The 13443-nt window shown below is 43.7% G+C and overlaps 1 long non-coding RNA gene across 1 annotated transcript; it reads right to left on the minus strand.

The window, feature by feature from the left end:
• Positions 1 to 874: 874 nt before the first annotated feature.
• On the minus strand, positions 875 to 13197 carry LOC103347663 (uncharacterized). Its single transcript, XR_007916147.2, has 3 exons — positions 12698 to 13197; positions 3831 to 3911; positions 875 to 953 (listed from the first exon to the last, which is right to left on the minus strand). It is a non-coding gene; the product is annotated as an uncharacterized lncRNA (long non-coding RNA).
• Positions 13198 to 13443: the final 246 nt, after the last annotated feature.

Genomic DNA, 13443 nt, shown 5'->3' on the forward strand with positions numbered 1-13443 from the left:
TCTATAACTCTGTCAAATTAAAAAAAAAAAAAAGCCTTCTACAGCAAAAGGGAATCATTTTGTGAGACAGTTAATGAACTTTCCAGAGTTATAAGGACTTTCCTTATATTTAATATTTTCATATTTTTTAAAGATTTATTTATTTGAAAGGCAGACTGACAGAGAGTGAAAGAGGCAAGGGGTGGTGGTGGAAGACTTTGTACAAACTGGTTCACTTCCCAAATAACAGCAATAGCCAGGTCCAGACCAGACTGAAACCAAGAGCCCAGAACTTCAGCTGATCTCCCACGTGGGTGGCAGGGGTTCAAGGACTTGGGTCATTTTATTCTGCCTTCTCAGGTCCATTAGCAGGAAGCTGGATTGCTGGCAGAGTAGCTAGGACTCAAACCAGCACTGCAATGTAGTTAAAGTGGCAGCTTAATCTGTTGTTGCACAACACTGGCCCTTATAGTTTAAAACAGGTTGTTTAGAAATTAGACAGAAATGTCAAGGGAACCTAAAGTGATGAGTGTCTATAAAGATCTAAATGTTCCAGCAATTCTTGAATAGTAGAGAGAGGAAAGAAATGCTCCTGTATATGTATTTTTTCTAACTTATCCCTTTTCTACCACCAATACACAGAATCTCTCTGGGCAGCCTTGCCTCTTAAAACCGAATTTCTAGTCTTCACATCACACACAAAGCAATTCAGTGGTAAAAAATGTCAATCGAGAGTATATTTAGGCAAGCTACTCTATTTACTAATAAATTATAAACTGAGTTCATCCAGTTGTTTTAAAATATCTAGTTGTTTAACTGAATGTAATGTTGGTACTCATTTAAACATTTAGAAATTCAAAGAATTAGAGGAATTATCTGTGTAATTTTTGCCAAAGAATAATTCACTTTGGGGATTGTTACCTGGATGCTGCTACAAAAGGAATGGTCTTGATATGCAGCTTCTCTTACCTAACCTGAAAGATAAGTCCATGGAAGTTTTAAGCAAAAAAGAAATTTCTAACAGGAACACGCTTATCATTACAAACTTTGGTTTTGGAGTTTAATGAGATTTGGTGAAAACTGGACATCCACACAGCCAATGTGCATTTTCTTCCAGTATTTAGTCGGCTAATCCATTCTACATATTTTCTAAAAATAACAAAACAAAGATGAAAATTAGGTGCCAAAACAAGGGTATAGTATTTGAATTTCATTCAGCCTCATATCTCAGAATGTCCAGGTGTGAGGTTCCCAGGGTGTTTATAAGTATGTTTGTACAGGGAAGATAACAGAGAAATTAAGAGAATCTAGAATCAGCCCAGGGATTCAAGGGTGGACCCAGTACTAACCTGTGTTTTATCCCACACCTAAATTATGATTAAGAACAACTTCAAAATTATACCTCTTAAAATCTCTGTTTCCCAATAATTAGTATTCTCCCTCAATTTTGCTGTTTGAGTCAGTGTAACTATCTCTTCTTTCATAAAGTCAAAACCTTGAAGTTTTCCTTGGAACGCCTCTCTCCCTCTCTCCTCTGTACTTTGACCTCTTACCACTTCTTAGCATTATTTATTTAAATTATTCCTTGGGTTTATTCCTGTCTCACCATTTCTGTGACCAACTGTTTAGTCACACCTGAGTGAGGCAACCTCATACCTGGTTTCCATGGCTCCAGCCTCTACCACACCAAATCAGAGGGCACACATCCCATTTAGACCAAATCCTAAAACCCTCAAGTATTTTTGGATGTAGAATCCATAAATTTTCCAGTTTAAATCCCCATCTCCTGCTTTCAGTATTCTTATATCCCCAATTAGGGAAACATGTCTAAATATTCCCCAATCTCCATTTTCTTCTTCCTTTAACAACAGAGCTGTTATTATTGCTAGGCACATCACTACCTGAATAAAGACTAATTTTACCAGACACCTTTGCAACGAGGTGTACTCCGGCAATTAAATTCTGCCCAACATGATAGAAATAGAAGTGTTACTGGCAACCTTTAGGCTACGCCCTCATAACGAAGGTAGGCACTGGCATTCCACTTTTGTTCTTTACACTGACCGCTGCAGGTGTGATGGCCACACCAGGAGCAGCTATATTAGACACAGAAATGGAAGTTACATATAGGGGACAGTAGAACCATTCCACCATCCTAACTAGCTCTCTACTTCAGATTAAGAAGAGAAGCAGGCTGGCGCCATGGCTGACTTGGTTAATCCTCCACCTGCTGCACTGGTACCCCGGGTTCTAGTCCCGGTTGGGGCGCTAGTTCTGTCCCAGTTGCTTCTCTTCCAGTCCAGCTCTTTGCTGTGGCCCAGGAGGGCAGTGGAGGATGGCCCAAGTGCTTGGGCCCTGCACCTGCATGGGAGACCAGGAGGAAGCACCTGGCTCCTGCCTTCGGATCAATGCAGCGCATAGCGGCCATTTGGGGGGTGAACCAACAGAAGGAAGACCTTTCTCTCTATCTTTCTCTCTCTCACTGTTTAACTCTGCCTGTCAAAAAAAAAAAAAAGAGAGAGAGAGAGAGAGAGAGAGAAAGAGACAGAAACAAACCTCTATGCACACTCAGTCAATTCCTTAATATACCAATGTATACTATATCCTCAATTGTTTAAGTAGTACTCATTTTTTGAAGATTTATTTATTTATTTATTTATAAGTCAGAGTTACACAAAGAGAGGAGAGAAAGAGAGAGAGAGAGAGAGGTCTTCCATCCACTGGTTCACTCCCCAATTGGCCGTAACAGCTGGAGCTGTGCTGATCAGAACTCAGGAACTTCTGGGTCTCCCACACAGGTGCAGGGGCCCAAGGACTTGGGCTACCTCTACTATTTCCCAGGCCATAGCAGAGAGCTGGATCAGAAGTGGAACAGCTGGGACTCGAATCAGCACCCACATGGGATGCTGGCTGGCGGCGGCCTTACCTGCTACACCGCAGTGCTGGCCCCAAATGGTACTCATTTTCTAGATTTTTATGTATAAAAAAAAAAAAACAGAGAAAATAGAAGGATGACCTTGATTTTTCACTCAAAATCCCATTTACTTATGGCACACAGCCCAACACACAACAGCAATAAGAAAATAATCATAATTATAAATCACTTTTTTAAAAATTTCTGGATAAAATAAAAATATTCTGGGGGCAGTGCTATGGCATAGCGGGTGAAGCCACTGCCTGCAGCACCAGCATCCCATATGATTACCAGTTAGCGTATCTGCTGCTCCATGACAGATCCAGCTCCCTGCTGATGTGCTGGGGAAGGCAGCAAAAGATGGCCCAAGTGATTGGGCTTGTTCACCCTTGTGAGAGATCTGGAAGAAATTCCCGACTCCTGGCTTAGGACTGCCCCAGCTCCAGCCACTGTGGCCATTTGGGGAATGAACTAGAAAATGGGAGATTTCTCTCCCCCACCCCCATCCTCCCTCTTTTTCCTTCCCTCTTCCTTCCCCCTCTCACTCTAGCTTTTGAAAAAATAAATCTTTAAAAAAACGAGAATATTCTGGAGTAGCCAATCAAGATATTAGTTAAGACAACTGCACTCAATATCAGAACGCCTGGGTTCAAGCCTCGATCTAATGCCCAATTCCAGCTCCCTGATAAGGGAGACCCTGGGAAGCAGTGGTGATGACTCAAGTACTTCATTCTCTGCCACTAACATGGGAGAGCTGGATTGATTTCCCAGCTCCTGGCCTTGACCCTGACCAAATCCTAGCAATTGCAGTTACTTGGGGAGAAAATCAGCAAATAAGAGCTTACTCTCTTCTCTCTCTACATCTTTAATAAACAAAATTTTTAAGTAATTCATTTCAAATATTTCATTTTGCATGAAGAGTCCTAATAACACCTACATTTTGTCTTGTCAGTGGTCAATGGTTTAGGCGGGGATGCTGCTGGACCTTGGATGGAGCGAGGATGTTCATCAGTGAGTTCTGCAAGTACAATTCGGTTCAGAGTTTGAGTTTTCTTGACATTCATCACAAAAACCACAAATGCAATGTGGAAAGGAAAGGATACAGTCAGCTAGGAGACTTCAAGAAAAGTCATAAAAGTAAATTTCATGTTCTCACATCTTACTTGCTAACATATATATTATACTCCACCCTCACAATCTCAGGGGACAAGGCATTTCACTGCCACTGGAATCCATGGAGAAATTAGTTTGGACCACATTGGTCCATTTCATAGAGACGCTACTGCTCCCACTACTATGTAACAGGTTGTATGGAAATGGACAATTAAAAGAAGTTACTCCTTGACAAGTATTTTTTTTTTCAAAGCTCAAAATCTCGGGAAATCCAGCTACCCATGCCAGAGTTCCCACAGAGGCCCTGATTGTATTCCTAACCTCCCTCACCTATATAACCATATCTTGGCATTATCTTTCCTCTGTAGGAGAAACACTGTTTTCTACTGTTGCCTCTAGGTCTGGAGGGACAATGGAAGAAACTGCACAGGGAACTGAGGCATGTGGTGGGAGCTGCATCCATGAGAGAAGCGGTGTTGCTGCCAGGACACTGCAGGAGGCCATGGGAGGAGGAGCAATTCCCTGGCTTTTCCCCACTGCTGCACTTAAATCTTTTGCCACTGCCTCTCACTGGCCAAATCAATCTGGAAGCCAAAGAACAAAGAACTCTAGGAAGAAATGCAGCCTTCCGCATTTCAGAACAGAGCAAGAAAAGGCAGGGAATGTTCTGAGAACAATCAAGCAGTTAGATTCCACAGTCTATCACGCTCTGCAGAGAAGAAAACAGAGACTCAGAGAACGCCACTGCTTTGCTCGAAATCACCCAACCAGAAGTGGCGACCTAGAATTTCTTTAACTACAAACCAGTTCCATAAATTTTTTTTATAGAATGTGATTTTCTCTTCCAACAAACAAGAAAGGAGTGGTAAGCTATCTACTTGCTTGGGCTATTATAACTGCCTCCCATCTGCTCTTCCTGCTTTCACTGAATGTCCTCCAAAGTGGTATATGTAAAGCAGCACTCACTTAGGAAGTCCTAAGCTCTGAAAGGGATTGTCCTAAGACCCCTTACTAAGAAAACTGCCATGTTCCCATACCCCCCCTCTCCACAGTCCTAAGCTCCAGGGCCTTCTTCCACTCCTTGCCCTCTCACCACACAGAACAGCAATCATCTGTTGCTGGTCTCCCCTCGGACTTACAGGAACCAATTCTCAGTCACCCTGATGTTCTAAGAAACTGACACAATGCCCCACACATTGTCAGTGCTCTTAAGTGCATGAACACACGAGTGAATGTAACTGAAGAATTCAAAATTGAGCTGCTCATCTGGTGCTAAGTCTCTGAAGACGGTGAGATGCTCCAACCCACAGGTGAGAGAGGCTGGGAGAAAGGGTATTTATTCATTGAGTTCCACTGTTTCAGCTTTGGTGTCTAGATTTACAATCACCAAAGCACAAGGTCATTGGAGCCCTGCCTTTTCATTTCCTAACATGGGTGAGAAGGTTGAGCACATATGAACAGCTGCTTAGATGGAGAATCCATGCAGATGCTTTAGAAACATAATTGGACAACAAAGCCCCATTTTAACACTTTCTCTACAGGGATATACAAGTGGCATTTTTGGGCCCACAACAATTTCAAAAGTGTGGTACTGGGGAATAGTCTATGTAATCATAAAATTACACTGGAGATAAGATTTAATTATCATTTTCACCTTTCCAAACACCTTTCATAAAGTAATGCTTCAAAGCTTTGCAAGAAAGAATATTACCCTTAAAGTGATAACACACAACAATGAAAGCACAAGACCAGCTTTTTTTTGTTTTTGTTTTTGTTTTTTTTTTTTTTTTTTTTTTTTTTTTTGACAGGCAGAGTTAGACAGTGAGAGAGAGAGAGAGAGAGAAAGGTCTTCCTTCCATTGGTTCACTTCCCTAACGGCTGCTACGGCCGGCGCACTGCGCCGATCTGAAGCCAAGAGCCAGGTGCTTCCTCCTGGTCTCCCATGCAGGTGCAGGGCCCAAGGACCTGAGCCATCCTCCACTGCCTTCCAGGGCCACAGCAGAGAGATGGACTGGAAGAGGAGCAACCGGGACAGAATCCGGCGCCCCGACCCAGACTAGAACCTGGGGTGCCGGCGCCACAGGCAGAGGATTAGCCTAGTGAGCCGTGGTGCTGGCCAAGACCAGCTTTCATAAGAGCTTACATTCAGGAGTATCATGCAGAATTATAGCAGGTGACTGCTATCTAAGTGAGTACACAGGGAATGCCACTGAAAAACCAAATGAGCGCCATTTCCTAAGAGATCTTTCCGTTTTCACCATACAGCGAGCTTACAAAGACTGTTGCTAGCAAAATAAGCAGGCACTGATCACAAATTCCTCAATATCACTACATTTTTACCATAAATCACAATGCAGCAAGCATTGTCATTGATAGAGATGTGCAGGATAGAGGGCAAGAGAAGGCGAAGGGTCTGTCATGTCTTCTAAGGATGGGACCCTTGAGATGACAACAGCTACTTGAAAATCACTGTTATCCAACCTGGATGTGGATGTAAGATTAAACTTCATGTGCTATGTTTGTAAACTTTTGACCAGCTTAAAAAGTGATCAACAAATGTCAAAGTTGTGAACAGTAAGGAAAAGCTGAGCAAATGAAGCATAGAGGAGGCTGAGCACCCATTCATGCTCTAGGGAGCTCCTTTACCCCTTTCAGATCTGAAGATGCAAAACTATGGCCCCACCTTTGAAGGAAAGAGCAAGTCCTCACCACACCCCAAAACTTCTGCCACCTTGGTCTTAGACTTCTCAGTCTCCAGAACTGTGAGGAATTCATTTCTATCAGCAGCCTGAATGGACTGAGACAATGACTAAGTGTAGCCTGGTCTTCTGCACTGGATTCTGCACCACAGAAAGGATGTCACTGGAGACACTGATGAAATCGAGAGTTTAGTTAACATGTATGTTTTTGTTTTGACAAATGGCCGTGCTCATATAAGATGTTCACATCAAAGGAAGCTGAGTAAAAGTTATATAAGAACTCTTGGCTGGCGCCGCAGCTCACTGGGCTAATCCTCTGCCTTGTGGCGCCAGCACACCGGGTTCAAGTCCCAGTCAGGGCGCCGGATTCTGTCCCAGTTGCCCCTCTTCCAGGCCAGCTCTCTGCTGTGGCCAGAGAGTGCAGTGGAGGATGGCCCAAGTGCTTGGGCCCTGCACCCCATGGGAGACCAGGATAAGTACCTGGCTCCTGCCATCGGATCAGCGCTGTGCGCTGGCCACAGCACGGCGGCTGCGGCGGCCATTGAAGGGTGAACCAACGGCAAAGGAAGACCTTTCTCTCTGTCTCTCTCTCTCACTGTCCACTCTGCCTGTCAAAAAAAAAAAAAAAAACTCTCCATAATCCCGATAACTTTTCTAAATCTAAAATTATTTCAAAATCAAGTTTACTTTTAAGAAAGGTTAGATGAGATGCGGAGTCTCTTGGCTCTTCTGGTAGTTTTATCGCTTGGGCAATGGCAAAAACGATCCCCTGTCCTCCCTATTCCCCTGCCCCTGCTTCAATGTCAGCATCGCCCATTGCCCAGGCCCAGCTGGCAACAACACACAGGAGCCCACTGCCACACACACCACAGGGCAGCCTCTTGAGAACTCCAGGGAGGGCAGAGAGGAGTGGAGAACGATCTGGAGGTATACAGTACCCAGCCTCCTCGTTCTGTTGCCTTCCTCGTCCTCACTTTTCATTACTATTATACTTGTTTAATAATAATGCGAATCTCTTCATGGCTCACTTGTAGAATTTCTCTGAATCTAGTACAGCCAAATCATTTTGCATATTGTAAACCCTTTGATAGAGATCAAACCACACTCTTGACAAGATGCCATCACTTCTAGAAAAAGAAAAGCACAATTTGTCAAACAGCTCAGGCTAGCAACATGCAGAAGCTTCCGTGTGCTTTCAGCTATAAGGTAGGCTTGGAAAGGCTGTACCCAGATTTCCTAAGTGGCCTCACCTGGCTTCAAATAATAGCCTTCTTCCATCTTTTAAGTCATGTTTCATATTCCCTTCATCTGTGAAATCCTTTAAAGAAGCAAATACTTCTCTCCAGAGACAGAGAGGAGAGACAGGACAGAGGAATGATGAAATACCATTGGAGCACAAAAGGAAGAAGTGCCGATTTCTGCAGACTTTTGAAGCTTAGAGATTCACCAGATTTGAATTATTTTCCTTATGTTCATCACCTTTGGATTTTTAATTATGTGTAACAAAAATTCCAAAATTGTTAAAGTATATATAGCATTACAAAGAGCAGAGTGGGACTCACAGTTGAATTTGGCAGGCTGGTACCGCGGCTCACTAGGCTAATCCTCTGCCTGTGGCGCCGGTACCCCAGGTTCTAGTCCCGGTCGGGGTGCCGGATTCTGTCCCAGTTGTTCCTCTTCCAGTCCAGCTCTCTGCTGTGGCCTGGGAAGGCAGTGGAGGATGGCCCAAGTACTTGGGCCTCTGCACCCGCATGGAAGACCAGGACGAAGTACCTGGCTCCTAGCCTTGGATCGGCACATCGCTCCAGCTGTAGCAGCCATTAGGGAAGTGAACCAACGGAAGGACGACCTTTCTTTCTGTCTCTCTCTCTCACTGTCTAACTCTGCTTGTCCAAAAAAAAAAAAAAAAAAAAAAAAAGAAGTTGAATTTAGCAATGGAGTGAAGAGAAAGACATTGAGAGAAAAAGGGGATGGGGTCAAGGAAAAGAAGACAGAAGGGAAGTGGACCAGGGTAATGGAAGCATTATGGTGGCAGTGAGGCATGGGAAAGAGGTGTACCCAGTGAGCTCACCAAGACATCAGCCTGTGGTCCCCAATATACACGAGGCAAGAGCACTTCAAAAACTTCATGGAGGGGCCAATGCTCAAGCATCCCCTATCTGAACTCTGTTTCAAGTCCTAGCTGCTCCCCTTCCAATTCAGTTCCCTGGAAAAGCAACAGAAGATGGCCAAAGTCCTCAGGCCCTGTACCCACGTGGGAAACCTAGATGGAGTTTTAGGCTGCTGGCTTCTGTCTGACCCAGCCTTGACTGTTGCTGTCATGTGGGGAGTAAACCAGCAAATGGATGATTCATTCTTCCTCCCTCCCTCCCCCTCCCTCTCCCTCTCTCCTTCCTTTCCTCCCTCCTTCCCTCCCTCCATCCCTCTTTCTCTCTCTCCCTTTATCACTCTACCTTTCAGATAAATATTTTACTAAAAACATTGTAGAAAGTATAATTAAAAGATAAGCTTATTTTGATACCCAAAAATATTTTAAACTCACACATATTAGAGATCTTTAGAAAGTTCTCAAAAATCATATTAAGAAATAACTATGCACAGGTTTTTAAATTTTTTGTACCAAAATAAGCTTATTGTTTAATGCTATTTTCCGCTAAGTTTTTGAAATGCTCTCATATATACAAAACACTCACGTACAGGTATGTTCTGCTTCAGCAGCTGAGATACCGGGGCCAGCTTTGTGGCACAATGGGTGTGTGACACTGGATCCCATATTGGTGACCGGGATGGAGTTTCAGGATCATGGCTTCAGCCTGTACTAGCCATGGCTCTTGCAGCCATTTGGGGAGTGAACCAGCAGATGGAAGATTTCTGTCACCCTTAATGTGCTGTACATTGTGATTTTTTTTTTTTTTGACAGGCAGAGTAGACAGTGAGAGAGACAGAGAGAAAGGTCTTCCTTTTTGCCGTTGGTTCACCCTCCAATGGCCACTGTGGCCGGTGCGCTGCGGCCAGAGAACCGCGCTGATCCAATGGCAGGAGCCATGTACTTCTCCTGGTCTCCCGTGGGGTGCAGGGCCCAAGCACTTGGGCCATCCTCCACTGCACTCCCTGGCCACAGCAGAGAGCTGGCCTGGAAGAGGGGCAACCGGGACAGAATCCGGCGCCCCGACTGGGACTAGAACCCAGTGTCCCGGCGCCGCAAGGTGGAGGATTAGCCTAGTGAGCCACGGCGCCGGCTGTACATTGTGATTTAATGCTATAACTAGTACTCAAACAGTATTGTTCACTTTGTGTTTCTATGTGGGTGCAAACTGTTGAAATCTTTACTTAATATCTGCTAAACTGATCTTCTGTATATAAAGAGAATTGAAAATGATTCTTGATGTGAATGGAAGGGGAGAGGGAGCGGGAAAGGGGAGGGTTGCGGGTGGGAGGGAAGTTATGGGGGGGGAAGCCATTGTAATCCATAAGCTGTACTTTGGAAATTTATATTCATTAAATAAGTTAAAAAGTAAATAAATAAATAAAATATTTTTTTAAAAACTTAGATACCCAAAAAGTCACATTTCTCTGATAAACAGGCTGCAAAGACTCTGAGGTCTACCCGCCCAGATGAACTGTGATTTTTCTTCCGAGACATTCTCAAGAACACATAGGCTGCTTAGCGCATAATGTTGGTCTTGGTTTTCTTGTTTCAAAGATTCTGTATTTATCAGTCACTCATTCAGCCAATGAATATTTATTGAGCACCTGCGGCATCAGGTAAATACTGAAGATGCACAAGAGAAATGGAAAACAAGGTCTCTTACTGACACAGATCCTATGTTCTAGTGGTATAAGGTAGGCAGATAAAACAAGATAAATTCCCTGAGCAATGCGCCCTTAAAGGGAAAACAGTAGGTTGCACTCTTAAATAAGGTCCATTAGTGGGAAGAAGATCAAATGTAGCTGGCTGAGAAAGCCTCTCTGAGCATAGTATTTGGACCGATCTACTAAATGACAGAAAGGAATCAGCCTAGCAACAATGTGAATGTGAACACTTGAGGCTCACACCTGGAAAGGCAAGTGCAAAGGCCCTGAGAATAAAGACTGACTGATCTGACATGAATGTCAGGTCAGAAGAGTTCAAACCTTGGCCACAAGCTGTGTCCAGAGCCAGTGCTTCCTAAGCACCACCTGGGTAAGTCTGCATCAGAAGCCCAAATACTTGCAGATTCAACCCAACCCCTAGAAGGATCTATGATCTATTCCCATTGAGATGTGAATTTCAGTTGACTCATGTACCCCAAACAAAGGCCATTTGGGAGGACAATCACAGAATCCTTGAGAAGAAAATATTACGCATTCTCCCAGCACAGCAGCAGGGCGGAAAGCTGCACTTCAGGGCAACAACTCTTATTTTGATTTTTTTTTTTTTTAATACCAAAGAAAGGAAGCTGATCCCAAAGTTAGTTGACACTCTCCATCACTGGTAACTAGATTGGTCAGGAATCCTCACATAGCTATCTTGCCTAAAATAAAGAACTTGGTGTGGGTTTAGCTGAAGAGGATTCTCTGCAAGATGTGCCTGGTGTCATTTGGCTCAGGCAGGCAGGAGAGAAGTATGTACACTAGGCTGCAGCTCCTGGACATGGGGATCAGACCACGCCAAAGTGACACGATCCATCATGCAGTGCAAACAAGGAATCGGCATTTCAAAGCAGAATGGTAACAGACAGCACTGGAGTGATTTTAAAGTATGTCCACAAATTTCTTTGGCACATGTAGCTTCAGGGTAGTAGAGCCTAATCCCTGCCTCCTTGAGTTTAAGCTGCATTCTCGGGGACCCGAGGAACAGAATGTTGTAGAAGTGAGGCAGCACGGTCCTCCGGATGAGGGTGCAAAGGCTTCCTCCCTGCTCTCTCTTGGGTCAGACGCTGTGAGGGAATCTAGACCAAGTCAGAGGAACACAAAGCAGCCATGTGACAAGAAACTGAGGCCTCCTGCTAACGGCCATGCCAGTAGAATCTGATCCTTTTAACACCAATCAAGCTCTCAGGTGACTGTACCCCAGCTTACATCTGCACAGTCTCCTGGATACCCACTATCCACAAGCTAGAGCACTCTCAAATTGTTAACTCACAGAAACTGCATTTTCTAAGATGATAAATGCTTATTATTTTTAGCAACTAAGTGTTTAGTTGGGCCATTTGTTAGGCAGCGACATAAGCAGTGAGGTCGGAAAGCATTTATATGGGCCCTATAGGAAAGCACTGAGCTTTGGGATATATTGTATGGGAGTGTCTGGTACCTAGGTTCTATCTCCAGGCTAGTATGGCACAGGAACACATCTATGATATGAAAGCAGGGGAAACATTTGGAGTTATCAAATGTCTCTGAAGTAGAGAAAATCAGGAATTGTCAAAGGCCAATCTGCTCAGACATGCCCATTCTGAGGCCATCCATTCCTATTTGGAGTTAATAATCACACTGTTCTTACATTGTTATCAACTATTACGCTTTCAAAGAATACTAAAAGGACAATTTAATAGACTTCTGATTGGCACGAGGAAATACTCTGATATCAGGTCTATCTCGAGATTGAAAGGGGAGAATATAAGAAATTCAACCCATAGTAAGAATATGTGAACCCTTGTGGCAAGTAATCTCAGAGCCTTGTACTCAGGTTTTTTTTTGGTGTAGTGGCAAGTAAAATCCTGGATCTTGAATCATCCAATGTACTAAAGTCCTAGATTGACAATATCCCTCCATGTGCCAGCATCATTTCTTTAGGTTAAGAAGAGGATACAAACAAGCAATATTATTTTTGAACCAAGACATGTTATTTGCAGGCTTAAATTTCTTCACTCTCATCACATCTGCTTCCCAAAATATCAAAAATATCAAAAATCAGGAACTGTCAAAGCCAAATCAACTCAGATGGTGCCTATTCCGAGAGTAGCATGTCAATAGTGTTTACGCCCCTTCTTACACCACATAGTCTAATTACCTCTGATTATGTATTTAAGGAAACTTCCATGCACTGTAAACACTGCAAAAATATATCCCTTCAGCTTCTTATTTCCTCCATCTGGCAGAGATGAGGAATCCCTAGTCAGTTAATGTCCTTGTCTAGGACACTGCACCTACGATTTAAGGGACAGAAAAAAAGTTAACAGCTACAACTATCCACGATCAATGTCAAATTTCTCTTTTATTTTCTATCTTACCATCTTCCAAAAACTCCAGCCTAAGACAGGGTGTTCTTTTGGCAAAGATAAAATCCAGATGGCATCTGCACTATCAAACATGACCTCCCCCGAAACTGACTTGAGGACCAATAGCAGCACAACTCTCTGCCTGGTTGAGAGAGCGCTATTAAAGCTGGGGAAATTATAGCTAAGGAACTAAACAAGTGAACAGGGCACTGGCCCCAGTAAGGCTTTTTGTGGAGAATTGTTTGTTGAGCTTTTTTTTTTTTTCTCCTTCCTGGGGTAGTGTTCCAGTGAGTCCTGGGGAATTGTTACAATTCAGATCCTCATTTATTTTTCCCTGTGTTCTTGTCACCATAGTCTTAGAGTCAAGTGGTTTAAATTCCCAATGGCAAAGTGAAACCATTTCAGTTTGGGTTTCTATTCCCAGAACAAACTAAGGTTCAAAGTCCCCCAGCAAACAAAGGCAGCATTCTTAGAGGGTTTCTCCCATGGGAGAGCTCCTGATGGAGACTGGAGCCACTGGGCGGAGCTGGCACTCTCG

Source organism: Oryctolagus cuniculus, chromosome 2, assembly GCF_964237555.1.
Source record: "Oryctolagus cuniculus chromosome 2, mOryCun1.1, whole genome shotgun sequence".
In the NCBI taxonomy this organism is placed as follows: Eukaryota; Metazoa; Chordata; class Mammalia; order Lagomorpha; family Leporidae; genus Oryctolagus; species Oryctolagus cuniculus.